This window comes from Delphinus delphis, chromosome Y, assembly GCF_949987515.2.
Source record: "Delphinus delphis chromosome Y, mDelDel1.2, whole genome shotgun sequence".
NCBI lineage: Eukaryota > Metazoa > Chordata > Mammalia > Artiodactyla > Delphinidae > Delphinus > Delphinus delphis.
In genome coordinates, this window is record NC_082705.1 from 1,927,295 (window position 1) to 1,946,332 (window position 19,038).

The 19,038-nt window shown below is 35.2% G+C and overlaps 1 protein-coding gene across 1 annotated transcript in view; it reads left to right on the forward strand.

Moving 5' to 3' along the window:
• Positions 1 to 17,617, forward strand: part of LOC132419221 (H(+)/Cl(-) exchange transporter 4-like) — a 153,602-nt gene extending 135,985 nt beyond the window's left edge. The window contains exons 12-13 of the mRNA XM_060003212.1: positions 12,854 to 12,885; positions 17,599 to 17,617. The gene's annotated coding sequence lies outside the window, so the exon portion shown is untranslated. The remainder of the gene's footprint in view (positions 1 to 12,853; positions 12,886 to 17,598) is intronic.
• Positions 17,618 to 19,038: the final 1,421 nt, after the last annotated feature.

Consider the following 19,038-nt stretch of genomic DNA (forward strand, 5'->3'; position numbering starts at 1 on the left):
GCTTTTGCTGCATCCCATAGGTTTTGGGTCATCATGTCTCCATTGTCATTTGTTTCTAAGTATATTTTGATTTCCTCTTTGATTTCTTCAGTGATCACTTCGTTAGTAAGTATTGTATTGTGTAGCCTCCATGTGTTTGTATTTTTTACAGATCTTTTCCTGTCATTGATATCTAGTCTCTTAGCATTGTGGTCGGAAAAGATACTTGATATGATTTCAATTTTCTTAAATTTACCAAGGCTTGATTTGTGACCCAAGATATATCTATCCTGGAGAATATTCCATGAGCACTTGAGAAAAATGTGTATTCTGTTGTTTTTGGATGGAATGTCCTATAAATATCAATTAAGTCCATCTTGTTTACTGTATCATTTAAAGCTTGTGTTTCCTTATTTATTTTCATTTTTGATAATCTGTCCATTGGTGAAAGTGGGGTGTTAAAATTCCCTTCTATGAATGCGTTACTGTCGATTTCCCCTTTTATGGCTGTCAGTATTTGCCTTATGTATTGAGGTGCTCCTATGTTGGGTGCATAAATATTTACAATTGTTATATCTTCTTCTTGGATCGATCTCTTGATCATTATGTAGTGTCCTTTTTGGGTCTTCTAATAGTCTTTATTTTAAAGTCTATTTTTTCCGATATGAGAACTGCTACTCCAGCTTTCTTTTGGTTTCCATTTGCATGGAATATCTTTTTCCATCTCCACATTTTCAGTCTTTATGAGTCTCTAGGTCTGAAGTGGGTCTCTTGTAGACAGCATATATATGGGTCTTGTTTTTGTATATGCATAGAGGCAGTGTATGTCTTTTGGTGGGAGCATTTAATCCATTTACATTTAAGGCAGGTATCAATATGTATCTTCCTATTCCCATTTTCTTAATTGTTTTGAGTTTGTTATTGTAGGTTTTTTCCTTCCCTTTTGTTTCTTGCCTAGAGGAGATCCTTTAGCATTTGTTGTAAAGCTGGTTTTCAGTGGTGCTGAAGTCTCTCAGCTTTTGCTTGGCTGTAAAGGTTTTAATTTCTTCATCAAATCTAAATGAGATCATTGCTGGGTAGATTAATCTTGGTTGTAGGTTTTTTTCCTTCATCATTTAAATATGTCCTGAGAGTCCCTTCTGGCTTACAGAGTTTCTGTTGAAAGATCAACTGTTAACCTTATGGGGATTCCCTTGTGTGTCATTTGTTGTTTTTCCCTTGCTGCTTTTAATATGTTTTCTTTGTATTTAATTTGTGACAGTTTGATTAATACGTGTCTTTGCGTGTTTCTCCTTTGATTTATCCTGTATGGGACTCTCTATGCTTCCTGGACTTGATTAACGATTTCCTTTCCCATATTAGGGAAGTTTTCAACTATAATCTCTTCAAATATTTTCTCAGTCCGTTTCTTTTTCTCTTCTTCTTCTCGGACCCCTGTAATTCAGATGGTGCATTTAATGTTTTCCCAGAAGTCTCTGAGACTGTCCTCCGTTCTTTTCATTCTTTTTTCTTTATTCTACTCTGCAGTAATTATTTCCACTATTTTATCTTCCAGGTCACTTATCCGTTCCTCTGTCTCAGTCATTCTGCTATTGATCCCATGTAGAGTATTTTTAATTCCATTTATTGTGTTGTTCATTGTTGCTTGTTTCATCTTTAGTTCTTCTTGGTCCTTGTTTCTTGCATTTTCTGTATTCTATTTCCAAGATTTTGGGTCATCTTTACTTTCATTATTCTGAATTCTTTTTCAGGTAGACTTCCTATTTCCTCTTCATTTGTTTGGTCTGGTGGGTTTTTATCTTGCTTCTTCATCTGCTGTGTGTTTTTCTGTCTTCTCATTTTGCTTACCTTACTCTGTTTGGGTCTCCTTTTTGCAGGCTGCAGGTTCATAGTTCCCGTTGTTTTTGGTGTCTGTCCCCACTGGTTAAAGTTGCGTCAGTGGGTTGTGTAGGCTTCCTGGTTGAGGGGACTAGTGCCTGTGTTCTGGTGGATGAGGCTGGATCTTGTCTTTCTGGTGGGCAGTTCCACGTGTGGTGCTGTGTTTTGGGGTGACTGTGGACTTATTATGATTTTAGGCAAGTTCTCTGCTAATGGGTGGGGTTGTGTTCCTGTCTTGCTAGTTGTTTAGCATAGTGTGTCCAGCACTGTAGCTTGTTGGTCATTTATTGAAGCTGGTTGTTGGTGTTGAGATGGAGATCTCTGGGAGATTTTCATTGTGTATTATTACATGTTGCTGGAAGGTCTCTTGTGGACCAGTTTCCTTATGTTGGCTCTCCCACCTGTGACGCACAACACTCACTCCTGACTGGAGCAGCAAGAGCCTTTCATTCACATAGCTCAGAATAAAAGGGAGAAAAATTGAAAGAAAGAAAGAAAGAGGAGAAAGAAAGAAAGTAAGGAAAAGTTTAAGAGAAAATCAAAGTGCAGTAAAATAAAATAAAGTTAGTAAAATTAAAAATAATTATTAAGAAAAAAATTTTTAAAGTAAAAAAACAAAAAACACAGACGGATAGAACCGTAGGACAAATGGTGGAAGCAAAGCTATACAGACAAAATCTCACACAGAAGCATACACATACACACATACACAAAAAGAGGATAAGGGGAAAAAATAATAAATCTTGCTCCTAAAATCCACCTTCTCCATTTGGGTTGATTCATTGTCTATTCATGTATTCCACAGATGCAGGTACATCAAGTTGATTGTGGAGCTTTAATCCGCTGCTTCTGAGGCTGCTGGGAGAGATTTCCCTTTCTCTTCTTTGTTCTCTCAGCTCCCGGGGCTCAGCTTTGGATTTGGCCCCGCCTCTTCGTGTAGTTCACTGGAGGGCGTCTGTTCTTCGCTCAGACAGGACGGGGTTAAAGCAGCAGCTGATTCGTTGGCTCTGGCTCCCTCAGGCCGTGGGTAGGGCGGGGTGTGGAGTGCGGGGCGAGCCTGCAGAGGCACAGCCCGGCGTGACATTGCAGCAGCCTGAGGCGCACCGTGTGTTCTCCCAGGGAAGTTGTACCTGGATCCTGGAATCCTGGTAGTGGCGGGCTGCATAGGCTCCCAAGAAGGGAGGTGTGGATAGTGACCTGTGCTCGCACACAGTCTTTTTGATGGCGGCAGCAGCAACCTTAGCGTCTCATGCCCATGTCTGTGGTCCGTGCTGTTAGCCAGGGCCCGCGCCTGTCCCTGGAGCTCTTTTAAGCAGTGCTCTTAATCCCCTCTCCTCGCACACCAGGAAACAAAGAGGCAAGGAAAAGTCTCTTGCCTCTTTGGCAGCTCCAAACCTTTTCCCAGACTCCCTTCCTGCTAGTTAGTGGTGCACTAACCCCCTGCAGGCTTTGTTCACCCCGCCGACCCCAGTCCTCTCCCTGTACTCTGACCGAAGCCCGAGCCTCAGCTCCCAGTCCCCGCCCACCCTGGTGGCTGAGCAGACAAGCTTTTCGGGCTGCTGAGTGCCGGTCGGCACTGATCCTCTGTGCGGGAATCTCTCCACTTTGCCCTCCGCACCGCTGTTGCTGTGCTGTCCTCTGCTTCTCTGAAGCCTTCCCACTCCACCACCCACAGTCTCCGCCTGCGAAGGGGCTTCCTAGTGTGTGGAAACCTTCCCTCCTTCACAGCTTCCTCCCACTGGTACAGGTCCCGTCCCTATCCTTTTTGTCTGTTTATTATATTTTCTTTTGCCCTATCCAGGTACGAGGTGGGTTTCTTGCCTTTTGGGAGGTCTGATGTCTTCTGCCAACGTTCAGTAGGTGTTCTGTAGGAGTTGTTCCACGTGTAGATGTATTTCTGGTGTATCTTTTGGGAGGATGGTGATCTCCGCGTCTTACTCTTCTGCCATCTTCCTCTTCCCCCCTTAACTTTTAAAATGTGTACATTTACCCCTCTCTTTTTTTTTCCTTGTAATTTGAGGGAAAAGAGCGTTGATTTTCTACTGCATATTTTCTCAGGATTTGGCCACTCCATGGTGTCATTTGCAGATTCTTCTCCCTTATTTTCCATGAAGTGATAGCATCAGTATTTGCTGAATTTAGGTTTGAATAAGAATATTTCACAAGAGGTGTTATGTACTTTCCTCAAAGAGGAGAATGTCAGAATGCCTCACTTTTTTATATGCAATGTATTAATCTTCATAACTGATGATCACCATCTGCAGTCATTCTGTTATAGGTTCATTTTCTCTTTATTCAGAATAATCAGTTATGAGTATGATGCTAGTTTGATAAGATGATAGCCATCTTATAGCCAACATGAAGAAAGTTGGCCTGATGACATATATACACTAATATGTATAAAATAGGTAACTAATAAGAACCTGCTGTATAAAAAAAAAATGAAAAAAAAAAAAAAAGAAAGTTGGCCTGATACGAAAACCCACAACAGACAAGAAACATGGAAGAAGTAGAAATAGAACACAATACCACTGCAGCAATATAGCATGCAGAGCAACAGTAAGTAAATTAATGCTTATTTATTTCACACTATTTTTATTCTTCAGGTTATTTGCCCTCTAAAATAATCTTGTATGTCTTAACAGTACTGCCTCATTATGTAAGTTTGATGCTTTATTGTTGGTTTTCCATGGTTCTTTACTTAGAAAAAGTAACTTCATAAACACCCCATTTGTCAGTTTTATATCTTATGAATATCATCTTGAATTTCTAAAATAATGTGAGTGAATCATGGACAAGCTTAGTTGATGATTTACAAAAACATATATTGGTGTTTGAATACATAGTTTAATTTATTTTGGGTAAATAGCTAGATATGGAATTACTGGGTCAATTGGAAATTTTATGTGTATGATTTTTATGTTTTGAAAACACTGAACTGTTTTCCATAGGTTCTGAAACATTTTCATTCTCACCAACAGTGCAGGAGTGGTCCAAAATCTACATATCTAAAAAAAAAGTTATTCTCCATTTTGTTTTATGATTTTTTCTGCTTTTGTGCATTGTTTTCCTTTTATGATTATAGTCATCCTATTACATGTGAGGTGGCATCCTACCGTGGGTTTTATTTGCATTTTCCTAATAACTAATGATGTTGAGATTTTTCATGTGGTTGTTGACCATTTGTGATCTTACTGGGATGCCCATTAAAACTTGGGTGGTTTGTCTTTTTGTTGCTGACAGTTATCTCTATATTTTGGAAACTAGACCTGGGTATAAGAGGTATATGATTTGCAACTATTTTCTCTCATTCTGTAGGTTTTGTCACTTTCTTTTATTCTTTGATACATAATTTTAAAATTATGATGAAGTCCAGTTTTTCAGACATGATCGTGCAAAGGTTTTTTTTGTCAAACTTGTTTTTGGTATTTGAGGTCCCCTGTAATTCCATATGACTTTTTTTTTCTTTTTTAAAAGATCTGTGATGGTCTGCAATTGTCTTGCTTATTTGTTTTTTAATTAATTAATTTTATTTTTGGTGACGTTGGGTCTTTGTTGCTGTGCACAGGCTTTCTCTAGTTGCAGTGAATGGGGGCTACTCTTCATTGCGGTGAGCAGGCTTCTCATTGTGGTGGCTTCTATTGTTGCACAGCACAGGCTCTAGGCATGTGGGCTTCAGTATTTGTGGCATGCGGGCTCAGAGGTTGTGGCTCATGGGTTCTAGAATACAGGCTCACTAGTTGTGGCTCATGAGCTTAGTTGCTCCGCAGCATGTGGGATCTTCCCAGACTGGGGCTCCAACCCACGTGTCCTACACTGGCAGGCAGATTCTTAACCACTGAACCACCAGGGAAGTCCCCCATATAACTTTTAGAATTGGCTTCCAGTTCTCAAGAAAAGTAGAGTTTTGTTTAGGATTGCGTAGAATCTGCAGGTTGATTTAAATATTATTGCCATTTAAATCATATTACATCTTCCAACCTATAAATACAGATGTCTTTGCGTTTATTTAGGTCTTCTTTTACTTTGTAAGGAATGTTTGTAGTTTTCAACGTATAAGTCTTGCTTCTCTTTGGTTAAATTTATTCTTCAGTATTTTACTGCTTGAATGTTATTATAAATGTTTTTTAATTATCATTTTAGATGGTTTGTGATGTGTGTATAGAAATATACTTGGTGTTTTGTTTTGATTGTGTCCTGAAACTTGGATGAATTCATTGATTAGCTATGATGGTTTTTGGTGACTTTTTATGATTTTTCTCTATATAAGATCACATAATCTGTGAGTAGAGAGAGTTGAACTTCTTTCTCCACAATCCATATGTGTTTTATTTCTTTTCTTTGTCCTATTGCTCTGGCTAGAACTTACAGTCTAATAAGAATATCAGTAGAAAAGGTAGGCATCTTTGTCTTGTTCCTGCTTATAGGAGTATAGTACTATTTACACTTTTCACTAGCTATTGCATTGACTGTGGGGATTTTTTTAAATGCTCTTTATTAGGTTGAAGAAGTCTCTCTCTCTCTTTTTTTAAACATTATTCATTGCTGAACGTTTTTATCATGAAAGTGTGTTGGAGTTTCTTGAATACTTTTCTGTCTCAAAAGAGGTAAAGTATTTTTTTCTTCATTCTATTAATGGTATGTTATATTAATTGTTTTTTTGTATGTTGAACCATCCTTGCATTTCAAGTATAAGTTCCACAGGTCATGATGATAATTCTTCTAATATGTTGTTGGATTTGGTGTGCTAGAATTTTGTTGGGGGTTTTTGCATTTGTATTCATAAGTATTGATCTGTAGACTCTTCTTGTTATGCCGTTGTCTGGTTTTAAAATCAGGATAATGCTAAACTTATGGAATGAGAAAGAGTTCCCTTATCTTCTGTGTTTTGGAAGACTTTGTGTAGTATTGCTATTAATTCTTCTTTAGATATTATATTGGAAACACCATCTGACGTTGGACAATTCTTTTTTGTTGTTTCACTACTGATTAAATCTCTTTACTTGTTTTGCTTGTTGTAGATCTGCTCAGAGTTCATATTCTTCTTAAGTCATTTTTGGTAGATTTTTTCTTTGGAATATGTTCATCTCAGTTATCTAATTCATTGCCATACAGTTATTCATAGTATTTTCTAAACTTTTTAAATTGTGTAATGTCTGATGTAATGTTCCCACTTTCATTTCTGATATTACTAACTTGCTTCTTCTCCTTTGTGTGTGTGTGCATGTGTATGTTGCTAAAGTTCTATCATTTCTTTACTTTTCAAAGTGCCAACTTTGGTTTCATTGATTCTCACTATTTTTCTATTCTCTATTTTATTTGTCTCTGCTTAAATATTTATTATTTCCTCTTTCTGCTAGCTTTGAAAATTTTTATTTATGTGAACATAAGACATAAAATAAATGAGAAAATAATATAGTACAAAAGTAATAAAATAGTGCAAATGAAATAATAAAACAGAGTTTGGAGGACTGAGATTGATAGGTTTTAGAGACATGGATGTGTAATTTGAAGATTTAGATAGTGTAATTACTAACAATGTGCTATTTTATCAAAACTTAAAGAGGAGTAAGAATTAATCATGAGAATATGCAGGCAATGAGCTTTCTAGGTAGAGGGGACTGTCATACAAAATATTAAGGCAAGAGCAGGACAAGCCTATTGAGAGAACAACATTGAAAAAATAAGCAGGCCTTCTTGGCTAGAGTTAGGCGAGTAAGAGGCAGAGTGGTTGGAAATGAGTTCAAGAAGGTAGTGAGAATCAGGTCATGTGGGTCCTTGAACATGACTATAAGGAAATGGGATTTTACTGTGAGGGGAAATAGCCATTACAGAGTTTTGATAATGAGTTCATTCCTGTACCCTCAATTATATTCCATTGGTCTAAATATCTTTATTCCAGAATTACACTTGTAATTACTGTAGCATTGTACATTTAGAAATCAGGAAATGTGTCTGCCAAATGTATTCTTCATTATTAAGATTGTTTTGACTATTTGGGACTACTTAAAACCCTCTGAATTTATGGATGAAATTTTCCTTTTCTGCAAAAAGAAAAAGGCTGCTGGAATTTTTGACACAGATTATTTTAAATCTTTAGATAGCTTGGGGTAGTACTGACATCTGAACAAAATTAAGTATTTTAATGTATAAATTCAAAATGTTAATTTTAAATTTATTCCTAGGTATTTTACTTTTATAGATGCAATATAAATTTATTTTTTCCCTCTTTTTACAGACAGTTTATTGATAACAGTGTAACAGTGTTGATTTTTGTTGTTGATCTTGTCCTATGCGTCATAGCTGAATCCATCATTGGCTCTAGAAGTTTCCTGTCAATTTTTCAGGATTTGGTATATGTATATAGGATCATGTCATCTGTAGATAGATATAATTTTACTTATTTCTTTCCAGTTTGAATGTATCTTAGTTCTTTTTCTTGCCTAATTGCTCTGGTCAGAACTTTCAACACAATGATGAGTAGTAGTGGTGAAATGGTCATCTTTCCATTGCATCTTTGTTACTGCTTTTAGAGGGAAATCTTCAGTTTTTCAACATTGAGTACTATGTTAGCTTAGGTGTTTCAAAAATTTCGTTTAACATGTTGAGAAAGTTTCTACTATTCCTAGTTGTCTGAGTGTTGGATTTGGTCAAATGCCCTTTCTTCATCAGTTCAGATGATCACATATGTATGTTATTACTTTGTTCAGTTAACATGGTATATTACATTAATTTATTTATATATTGAACCAACCTTGCATGCTTGGGATAAATCCCTCTAGATCATGGCATATCATCATTTTAATAAGCTAATGAACATGATTTACTAGCATTTTCTTGAGGATGTTTCCATCTATATTCATAGTAAGTATTTATCTATAAATTACTTTTCTTGTTATGTCCTAGTTGACTTTGGTGTCAGGCTAAACGTGGTGTAGTAGAATGAGTTAGGAAGTGTTCCCACATCCGCCATTTTAGATGTAAATTTTCCTTCAGATATTTGGTAGAATTAACCTGTTAAGGTACCTGGCCTTGGTCTCTTGTTTTTTCTTGTTGTTTAATTGATAGGTTTTGATTACGAATGGGATTACTGTCTTTTCTTATTTGTTGCCTCAGATTTTTTTACTTCTTGAATCAATTTAGGTAACTTATGTGTTTGTAGAAATAGAACCATTTGATTTGGGTAATCAAATTTCTTGATGTACAATTGTTCATGGCTTTCTATTTAATTCTTTTTCATTTCTGTAAATTTGGCAGTAATGTCACTTACATCAATAATTTTTTTCAGAGCTCCTGGAACATGTTTGGAAATATATACAATGTCTTTTTCCAGAAAAGAAGTCATAGGAAAAATTTTATATCTTTCTTTACTCTTTGCATTTTTAACATGAATATGTGCTGTGATTTTAGTTTTCTTAAAATTTTTATTGCAGTATATTTGACTTACAGTGCTGTTAGTTTCAGATGTAGAGCGAAGTGAATCAGTTATACATATACATATATTTACTCTTTTTTAGATTTTTTTCCCATACAGGCCATTACAGATTATTGAGTAGAGTTCCCTGGGCTATACAGTAGGTCCTTGTTAGTTATCTATTTTATATATAGTAGTCTGTATATGTTAATCCCAATCTTCTAATTTATCACTCCCCCCCCCCCACCGTTTCCCCTTTGGTAAAAATAAGTTTGATTTCAAGATCTGTGAGTCTGTTTCTGTTTTGTAAATAAGTTCATTTGTATCATTTTTTATTAGATTCTACATACATGTGGTATCATATGATATTTGTCTTTATCTGTCTGACTTTAGTATGATAATATTTAGGTCATCAACATTGCTGCAAATGGCATTATTTCATTGTTTTTTATGGCTGAGTAGTATTCCATTGTATATATATACCACATCTTCATTACCCACTCCTCACTCCTCTTTCGATGGACATTTAGGTTGCTTCCATGTCTTGGCTATTGTAAATAGGGCTGCAGTGAAAACTGGGGTGCAAGTATGTTTTTGAATTACGGTTTTCTCCAGATATATGTCCAGGAGTGGGATTGCTGTATCATATGGTAGATCTATTTTTACTTTTTTTTCTTTTTTTTTTTTGCAGTACATGGGCCTCTCACTGTTGTGGCCTCTCTCTGCGGAGCACAGGCTCCGGATGCGCAGGGTTAGCGGCCATGGCTCACGGGCCTAGCCACTCCACAGCATGTGGGATCTTCCCAGACCGGGGCACGAACCCTTGTCCACTGCATCAGTAGGTGGACTCTCAACCACTGCATCACCAGGGAAGCCCTATTTTTACTTTTTTAAAGAACCTCCATAGTGGCTGTACCAACTTACATTGCCACCAACCATGCAAGAGAATTCCCTTTTCTCCGCAGCCTCTCCAAAATTTGTTATTTGTAGGCTGTTTACTGATGTCCATGCTGACTGGTGTAAGGTGACACTGTAGTTTTGATTTGCATGTCTCTAATCATTAGTGATGTTGAGCATCTTTTCATGTGATGTTTTGGCCATCTATATGTCTTTTTGGGAGCAATGTGTACGTAGATTTTCTGCCCACTTTTTAATTGGGTTGTTTGTTTTTTGGATATTGAGCCACATGAGCTGTTTGTAGATTTTGGAGATTAATACCTTATTGGTTGTATTGTTTGCAAATATTTTCTCCAACTTCTGTGCATTGTTTTTTGTTTTGTTTATGGTTTCCTTTGCTGTGCAAAAGCTTTTAAATTTAATTAGGTCTAATTTGTTTATTTTTATTTTCATTATTCTTGGAGGTGGATCATAAAAGGTCTTGCTGCATTTTATATCAAAGAATATTCTGCCTATGTTTTCCTCTAAGTGTTTTATAGTATTCAGTCTTACATTTATGGCTTTAACCCATTTTGAGTTTATGTTTTTGTATGGTGTTAGGGGGTGTTCTAATTTCATATTTTTACTTCTAGCTGTCCAGTTTTCCCAGCAAAACATATTGAGAGGACTGTCTTTTCTCCATTGTATATTATTGCCTCCTTTATCATGGATTAGTTGACCAGAGAAGCGTGGGTTTATCTCTGGAATTTCTATCCTGTTCCACTGATCTATATTTCTGTTTTTTTGGTGTCAGTACCATACTGTTTTGGTGACTGTAGCTTTGTAGTATAGTCTGAAGTCAGGGAGCCTGATTCCTCTAACTCCATTTTTCTTTCTCAAGATTGCTTGGCTCTTTGGGGTCTTTTCTATAAATTGTATTTTTTTCTAATTCTGTGAAAAATGCCATTGGTAATTTGATAGGGATTGCACTGAATCTGTGGATTGCTTTGGGTAGTATAGTCATTTTCACAATGTTGATTCTTCCAATCCAAGAACATGGTATATCTCTCCAACTGTTTGAATCATCTTTAATTTCTTTCATCAGTATCTTATAGTTTTCAAAATTTTATTATTTTTAATGCTATTGTAAATATAATTTTTTTCTTTAATTTTCAGATAGTATAGAAATGCAACTCAATTTTGTATATTGATTTTGTATCCTGCTGCTGTGCTGAATTTATTAGTTCTTATTTTTTATGTGTAAAACGTTTAGGATTTTCTATGTATATGATTATGTCATCTGCAAATAGAAATGATTTTACTTCTTCCTTTCCAAGTTGAATGCATTTTGTTTCTTTTTCTTCTCTAGTTTATCTGGTGGGACTTAAAATTTCCAGTTAATAGAAGTAGTGAAAGTATATATCTTTGCCTTAATCCTGATCTTAGAGGAAAAGTTTTCAGTCTTTCACAGTTGAGTGTGATAATCTCTGTGGATTTTTCACTTACGGCTTTTATTATGTTGGCATGGTTTCCTTCTATTCCTAGTTTATTGACTGTTTTTACAGTGAGTTTTCCAAATTCTTTTTTCACATCAATTAAAGTTACCATTTGCCTTTTTCCTCTTCATTCAGTTCATATGGAGTATCCACATACTTTTATTTTTTATTGGAGTAAAATTGCTTTACAATGTTGTGTTAGTTTCTGCTGTACAATGAAGTGAATCAGCTATATGTATACCTATATCCCCTCCCTATTGGGCGTCCATTCCTCCCCCATTTAGGTCATCACAAAGCACTAAGCTGAGCTCCCTGTGCTATACAGCAGGTTCCCACTAGCTATCTATTTTACATATGGTAGTGTACTTATGTCAAACTTAATCTCCCAATTTGTCCCACCCTCCCCTTCCCCCTACCGTATGACCCAACAATCCCATTACTGAGCATATACCCTGAGAAAATCATAATTCAAAAGGACACACGTACCCCATTGTTCATTGCAACACTATTTACAACAGCCAGGGCATGGAAACACCTAAATGATAGACGAATGGATAAAGAAGATGTGGTACATATATACAATGGAGTATTACTCAGCTATAAAAAGGAAAGAAATTGGGTCATTTGTAGAAAGGTGGTTGAACCTAGAGTCTGTCATACAGAGTGAAGTAAGCAAGAACGAGAAAAACAAATATATATTAATTCATATATGAGGAATCTAGAAAAATGGTACAGATGGACCTATTTGTAGGGCAGGAATAGAGACTTAGAGATAGAGAATGAGCATGTTTTTTAAATTGTGCTTTGCTTTTTTGAGATTTGCAGAAATTGCCCTTTTTTTAAAAAAATTGAAGGTCTGTGGTAAAACTGAGACAGGCAATTCTTTTGGTGTCATTTTTCCCACAACATTTGCTGACTTTGTGTCTTTTTGTCACATTTTGGTAATTCTTGCAATATTTCAAATTTTTTCATTATTATTATATTTGTTATTGTGATACATAATAAGTGATATTTGATGTTATTATTGCAAAAAAAAGATTATGACTGACTGAAGGTTTAGATGTTGGTTAGCACTTTTTAGCAATAAAGTACTTTGAAGTAAGGTATATAAAATTTTTTAGACTTAGTGCTAGTGTAAAAGTAAATTTTATATACTAGGAAACCAAAAAATTGTGTGACTCACTTTATTGCATTATTTGCTTTATTGCAGTGGTCTTGAACTGAGCCTGTAATACCTCTGAGGTATGCCTGTTATATTGATTGATCTTTCTGTGTTGAGCCATTTTTTCATTCCAGAAATAAATCACACTTTGCCATCTTTTTAATGCTATTGAACTCAGTTTTCTAGTATTTTATAGTGGTTATTTTGTCTCCTTGTCATTGTGATGGTTTTCTTTGCTGTGGAAAAGATTTTATGTTTAATTAGGTCTAGTTTATTTATTTTTTATTTTATTTGTTTCACCTTAGGAGACAGAGCCAAAAAATATCATTACAATTTATGTCGAAGAGTGTTCTGCCTATGTTCTCTTCTAGGAACTTTATAGCTTTCACTCATACATAGTTCTGTTGTCCATTTTAAATTTATTTTTGTATATTGTGTGAGGAAATGTTCTAATCTCATTCTTTTACATGTAGCTGTCCAGTTTTCCTGGCACCACTATTGAAGAGCCTGTCTTTTCTCCAGTGTATATTCTTGCCTCCTTTGTAGTAAATAAATTAACCATATGTGCAGAGTTTTATTTCTGGGCTCTCTGTTCTGTTCCATTGATCTATATGTCTGTTTTTGCACCAGAACCAAGCTATTTTGATTACTCTAGCTGTCTAGTATAAGCTAAAGTCTTGGACGATGATATCTCCAGCTTTGTTCCTTTTTTTTTTCAAGATTCTTTGGCAATTTGGGGTATTTTGAGGTGCCATATGAATTTTAGAATTGTCTATCCTAATTCTGTGAAAAGTATCATTGGTATTTTGATAAGGATGATAAGGATTGCATTAAATCTGTAGATTGCTTTGGATAGTATGGCTATTTGGACAATATTATTCTTCCAGTTAAAGAGCATGAGATGTCTTTCCATTTCCTTGTATCATCTTCCTTTAACTTAATCAGTATTTATAGTTTTCAGAGTGTAGGTCTTCTCCTCCTTGGCTAAGTTTATTCTTAGGTATCTTTACACTCCTTGATGAGATTATAAACAAGATTTTTTAACTTTGTCTTTCTGATGGTGTATTTTCAGTACATTAATATTCACATACTATATCTTCAGATTTCAGTATATTAATCTTGTATCCTGAAATTTTATTGAATTTGTTTAATAGTTCTAACAGTTTGGGGATAGAGACTTTAGGGTTTGCTATATAAAGTATCATGGCATCTGCAAGTACTGACAGTTTTACTTCACTTCCAATTTGGATGCCTTTTATTTCTTTTCCCTGTCCAGTTGTGGTGTCTAGGACTTACAATAGAACTATTAAGTAGTGGTGGTGACAATGAGAATAAAATTGTTCCTGAATTTAGAGGGAAGGCATTCAGTTTTTAATTATTCAGTTTAGCTGTAAGTTTGTTGTAAATGGCTGTTATTAAGTTGGCTATGTTTCCTGTATACACACGTTGCTGAAAGTTTTTATTATGAATGTGTATTAAATTTTTTCTAATACTTTTTTTGTGTCACTTGATATATCATATGATTTTATCCTTTCTTTGGTTAATGTGGTGTTTCAGATTGATTGATTTGTGAATATTAAATCGTCCTTGCATTCCTGGAATAAATCCCACTTGATCATGTTGTAAGATTCTTTTCATATACTGTAGCATTCAGTTTGCTAATATTTTGTTGAGGATTTTTGCATCTATATTCATCAAAGATATTGATCTGTGATTTTTTTTTTTGTAGTATCTTTGTCTGACTTTGTATTCAGGTAATGGTGGCCTATAATGAATTTGGAATAGTCTTCCATTTTTTGGAATACTCTCAGAAGCTCTTCTTTGATTTGGTAGAATACCCCTATGAAGGATTTCAGCCCTGAATTTTTGTTAGCTGAAAGTTTTTCTTTTCTTTTTTTAATTACAAATTTAATTTCACTAATAGTCATTAGTTTGTTCTAATTGTTTGTTTCTTCTTGATTGAGTCTTGGCAGATTGTATGGTTCTAGAAATTTGTCCATTTCATTTATGTTGTCCAATTTGTTGGCATTTAACTGTTAGTGGTATTCTCTTATGATTTTTGTATCTCTGTGCTGTTGGTTGTTATTTCTTCTTTCTAATTTCTTATTTTGCTTACTTGAGTCCTCTTTTCTTCTTGGTGAGCCCTGCTAAAGGTTTATCAATTTTGTTATCTTTTAACAAAACCAGCCCTTGGTTTCATTGATATTTTATATTTTTTGACCTCTTATTTATTTTCTATCTGGTATTTATTATTTCGTTCCATCACTGACTTTGGGTTTTGTTCTTTAATTCCTCTATGTGGTAGGTTAAGTTGTTTATTTGAGAATTTTATTATTTCTTGAGGAAGGCTTGTATTTCTGTAAACTTCCCTCTCAGAACTGCTTTTGCTGTAGCCTATAGATTTTGGAGTTTTGTGTTTCCATTTTTCTCAAGGTATTTTCTGACTTTGTCTTTGACTTCTTTATTGAATCATTGGTTTCTTAGTAGCATGTTGTTTAATATCCATGTGTGTGTTTTCTTATTTTTTTAATTGATTTCTTGTTTCATAGCACTGTGGTCAGAAAAAATGGTTGGTACAATTTCTATTCTCCTAGATTTGTTGATATGTGTGCTGTGGTCCAGCCTGTGATCTGTCCTGGAGAATGTTCCATGTGCTCTTGAAAAAAAATATTCTGTTGATTTTGGATATAATGTCCTGTAGATATCTATTAAGTCCAACTGGTCTATTGTGTCATAGAAGACCACGCTGTCCTTATTGATTTTCTGTCTAGATGATCTGTCCATTGATGTAAATGAGGAATTAAATTTCCCTATTCTTATAGTGTGATCAGTTTCTCCTTTTATATCTGTTAGTATTTGCTTCATATATTTAGGTGCTCCTGTGTTGGGTGCACATTTCTTAATGAATATAATATCCTCTTTTAGTATTGATCTTGTTATCATTATATAATGCCCCCTTTTTTGTTTTTTTATAGCCTTTGTTTTAAATTCTATTTTGCTTGATATGAGTATTACCACCTCCAATTTCTGTCAAATCTGTTTGCATAAAATGTCTTTTCCATCCTCTCAGTTTCAGTCCCTGTGTGTCTTTAGTTCTAAAGTGAGCCTCTGTTAAAGAGCATATAGATGGGTCTTTTTTTATCCAGCTAGCTACTTACGTCTTTTGTCTTTTGACTGAAGCAATTAGTCCATTGACATTTAAAGTAATTATTTATAGGTATGTACTTGCCATTGTTTTGCTTGCTTTCCATTTGGTTTTGTAGTTCTTCTCTGTACAGTTTTAAATTCTTTTTATTTCTTCCTTTGTGGTTTGATGATTTTCTCTAGTAGTATGCCTTTTTCTTTTCTTCTTAGTTTTTTGTATCTATGGTAGGTATTTTAGCTGTGGTTACATGGGATGTATGTATGTTGATGTTTAACTATATCTACTTATTTTAAACAGGTAGTCATTTAAGTTCAAACAAATTCTTAAAAATTTACATTTTTACCCCATTCTCCCACATTTTGTGTTTTTGAAGTCATAGAGCACGAATTTAACAGCTAGATCATGTTCCTCATAGAAAGAGATGGACTTTGTTTTTTAGGCAAAGTAGGGACTGCTAAGAACATGGAGACAATGCAAGTAAACAATTAAAAGGCTCTGAAAAAGGAAGAGATTCAGGTTGTTGTATGAAAGAAAACAGTAATGTTCTAGTAATGCATGGGGAAAAGTGCCTTAATACTAAGAAAGATAATTTCTATGCAGAATGAGGAAGCCAGGGCAGTGTGTCCTGTGTTTGTAAAATTTAAAATATAAGTTTAAGTGTGCTGTGTAGTGTGTAATATGTCACTTGCCTTGTCTTTCAGATCAATAGTGAAAGTATTGTTACTGTGATAACCTTTGTTGCTTTGGTGGCAAATAGGTTTCAGATTGGGGCTAAAGAAGATAGATTTTGTCCCTTTTTTGGGTAGACAGCCACAATGGTGATCAGAGGATAATAACAGGGAACAAAGAATATACCTTCAATAAAAGCAGAAAATAGAGCAGTGGTTATTTCAAAATTGTAACTCCCTCAGACATAACACATTCTTAAAAGTAATCCTGAATGCATTAGCATTTGCAATGAGCCAATTTACTGACTTAAAAACAGTCCAGTGGAATTCCTTTTGTTTGTTAAACCTATTATTTCTCATAATGAAAGAATGAAAGACTATGTATACTAATCACAATATACCATTTTAAATTTGCCTACAGTTGCTAAAAATTCATGATACAAGGATTTTTAGTTATACACCACACATTTTTCCTTCAGAAATATGACTGGTTGTTATAGATGCTGTGAATAATATAAATTGAGTTCATACCTGCAAGAAATCTAAGAGATCAGGCATCCTTGACTTTCAGAAACTTTTTCTGAGTACATTCAAAGGTATGTGAATTTTATTCATAAATTGATATTCTTTCTATTATGCTTCTTAGTTTATCTGTATTTCATGTTTAACAAATGCAAAGGTATTGCACATGTCTAATACTTTAGTCTCTCCAGAATTAATAACTTCTTCATTTGGACTGTAATTGAATTTGTCTTTGATTACTAAAATTAAGTTTTTATTTTTTTAACGTAGCAAAGTGTTAGTCTATGTTTCTTTAAATTTGAATTCCAGAACCCACAACGACTTTCTAAAACCAAACCTCACAGAGCAAATATTTATTTAATCATTTACCTATTGTTAAAATTATATTTTCAGGCTATGAGTTACTATACTTTGAAAAACAGTTGTTTAAGTACATCAAATAACTTATTTTAAAATAGAACCATCGGACTTCCCTGGTGGTGCAGCAGTTGAGAGTGTGCCTGCCGATGCAGGGGACATGGGCTCGTGCCCAGGCCCAGGAAGATCCCACATGCCGCGGAGCGTCTAGGCCTGTGAGCCATGGCCACTGAGCCTGCACGTCCGGAGCCTGTGCTCTGCAACGGAAGAGGCCACAACAGTGAGAGGCCTGCGTACTGCAAATAAATAAATAAATAGAACCATCAACTAAATGTTTCTTTTCCACATTTTTTCTCCTTAATTCATAAAAAAAACAGCCTTAGAATATCAACAATCATATTGTGGTTCCTATATCAGCATTATGACATTATATTGACTTTCTATAAAAAAAGAAGTTTAAGATTTTTTCTACTTAACAGTTTTCAAAGTGATGCTGTAATTTGGGACATGAAGCAATGTGCATTTCTTAGGATGTTTGGGTTTTGCTTCCTATTCCATATGTGTAATTTGTAGAGAAATTGCAAAGTAGCACCTAACAAGAGGAAAATGCCATTGACTAAAGATGGAATCTTTTGGGTAAAAATCATTCCACATTTATGGAAGAATAAAAGAAGAGTAGAATCAAAAATTGAAAACCTGTCCTTCTGAGAGAAGTTCTGTTCAACTGTATCTTTTACAATGTGGACTCTTGGAGTTCAGAGGTGTTGCTTGAATGTCTTGTCTAAAGGCCTTCAGAGTTAGAACAACTAGGACTATACCCATTCACTACTTATTCTATTTTCGCAGTCTACTTAATATCCTTTTCTCAGCAGTAGCAATACCCGTGGACAGTATATGAAATATTTATGTTATTCCTTGTTTAAAAGTATAAAATAGGGCTTCCCTGGTGGCGCAGTGGTTGGGGGTCCACCTGCCGATGCAGGGGACATGGGTTCGTGCCCCGGTCCGAGAAGATCCCACATGCCATGGAGTGGCTGGGCCCGTGAGCCATGGCCGCTGGGCCTGCGCGTCCAGAGCCTGTGCTCCGCAGGGGGAGAGGCCACAACAGTGAGACGCCTGCGTAACGCAAAAAAAAAAAAAAAAAAAAAAAGTATAAAATAATATGCAATAATGAAAAATATTTCAATGTCACCTGAACTTTTAGAGCCAACTGTGTTCCTTTAATCATTAATTGTAAATTACATTTAGCTTTTGTGACTTTAGGTGACTATAAAGTCTGAGTAGGTACAGGAAAACAGCATTATAAATTAGGTAATAATAGGGGATTCATTTCTCTAAGCTTGTTTAGCTGACAACCTAAATGAAAAGCATCTTTATACTGCTGTGACTCCAAAAACAATGAAATGGGCTGAGAACTGAACATTATATATGAGTGAAGTAACCTCACAAAAAGTAGCCCCAATCTTTTACTAGCAACCAACTAATGTGAACTACTTGTATTTTATGAAACACTAATTTCATGTGTGTTTGATATGAGTTAA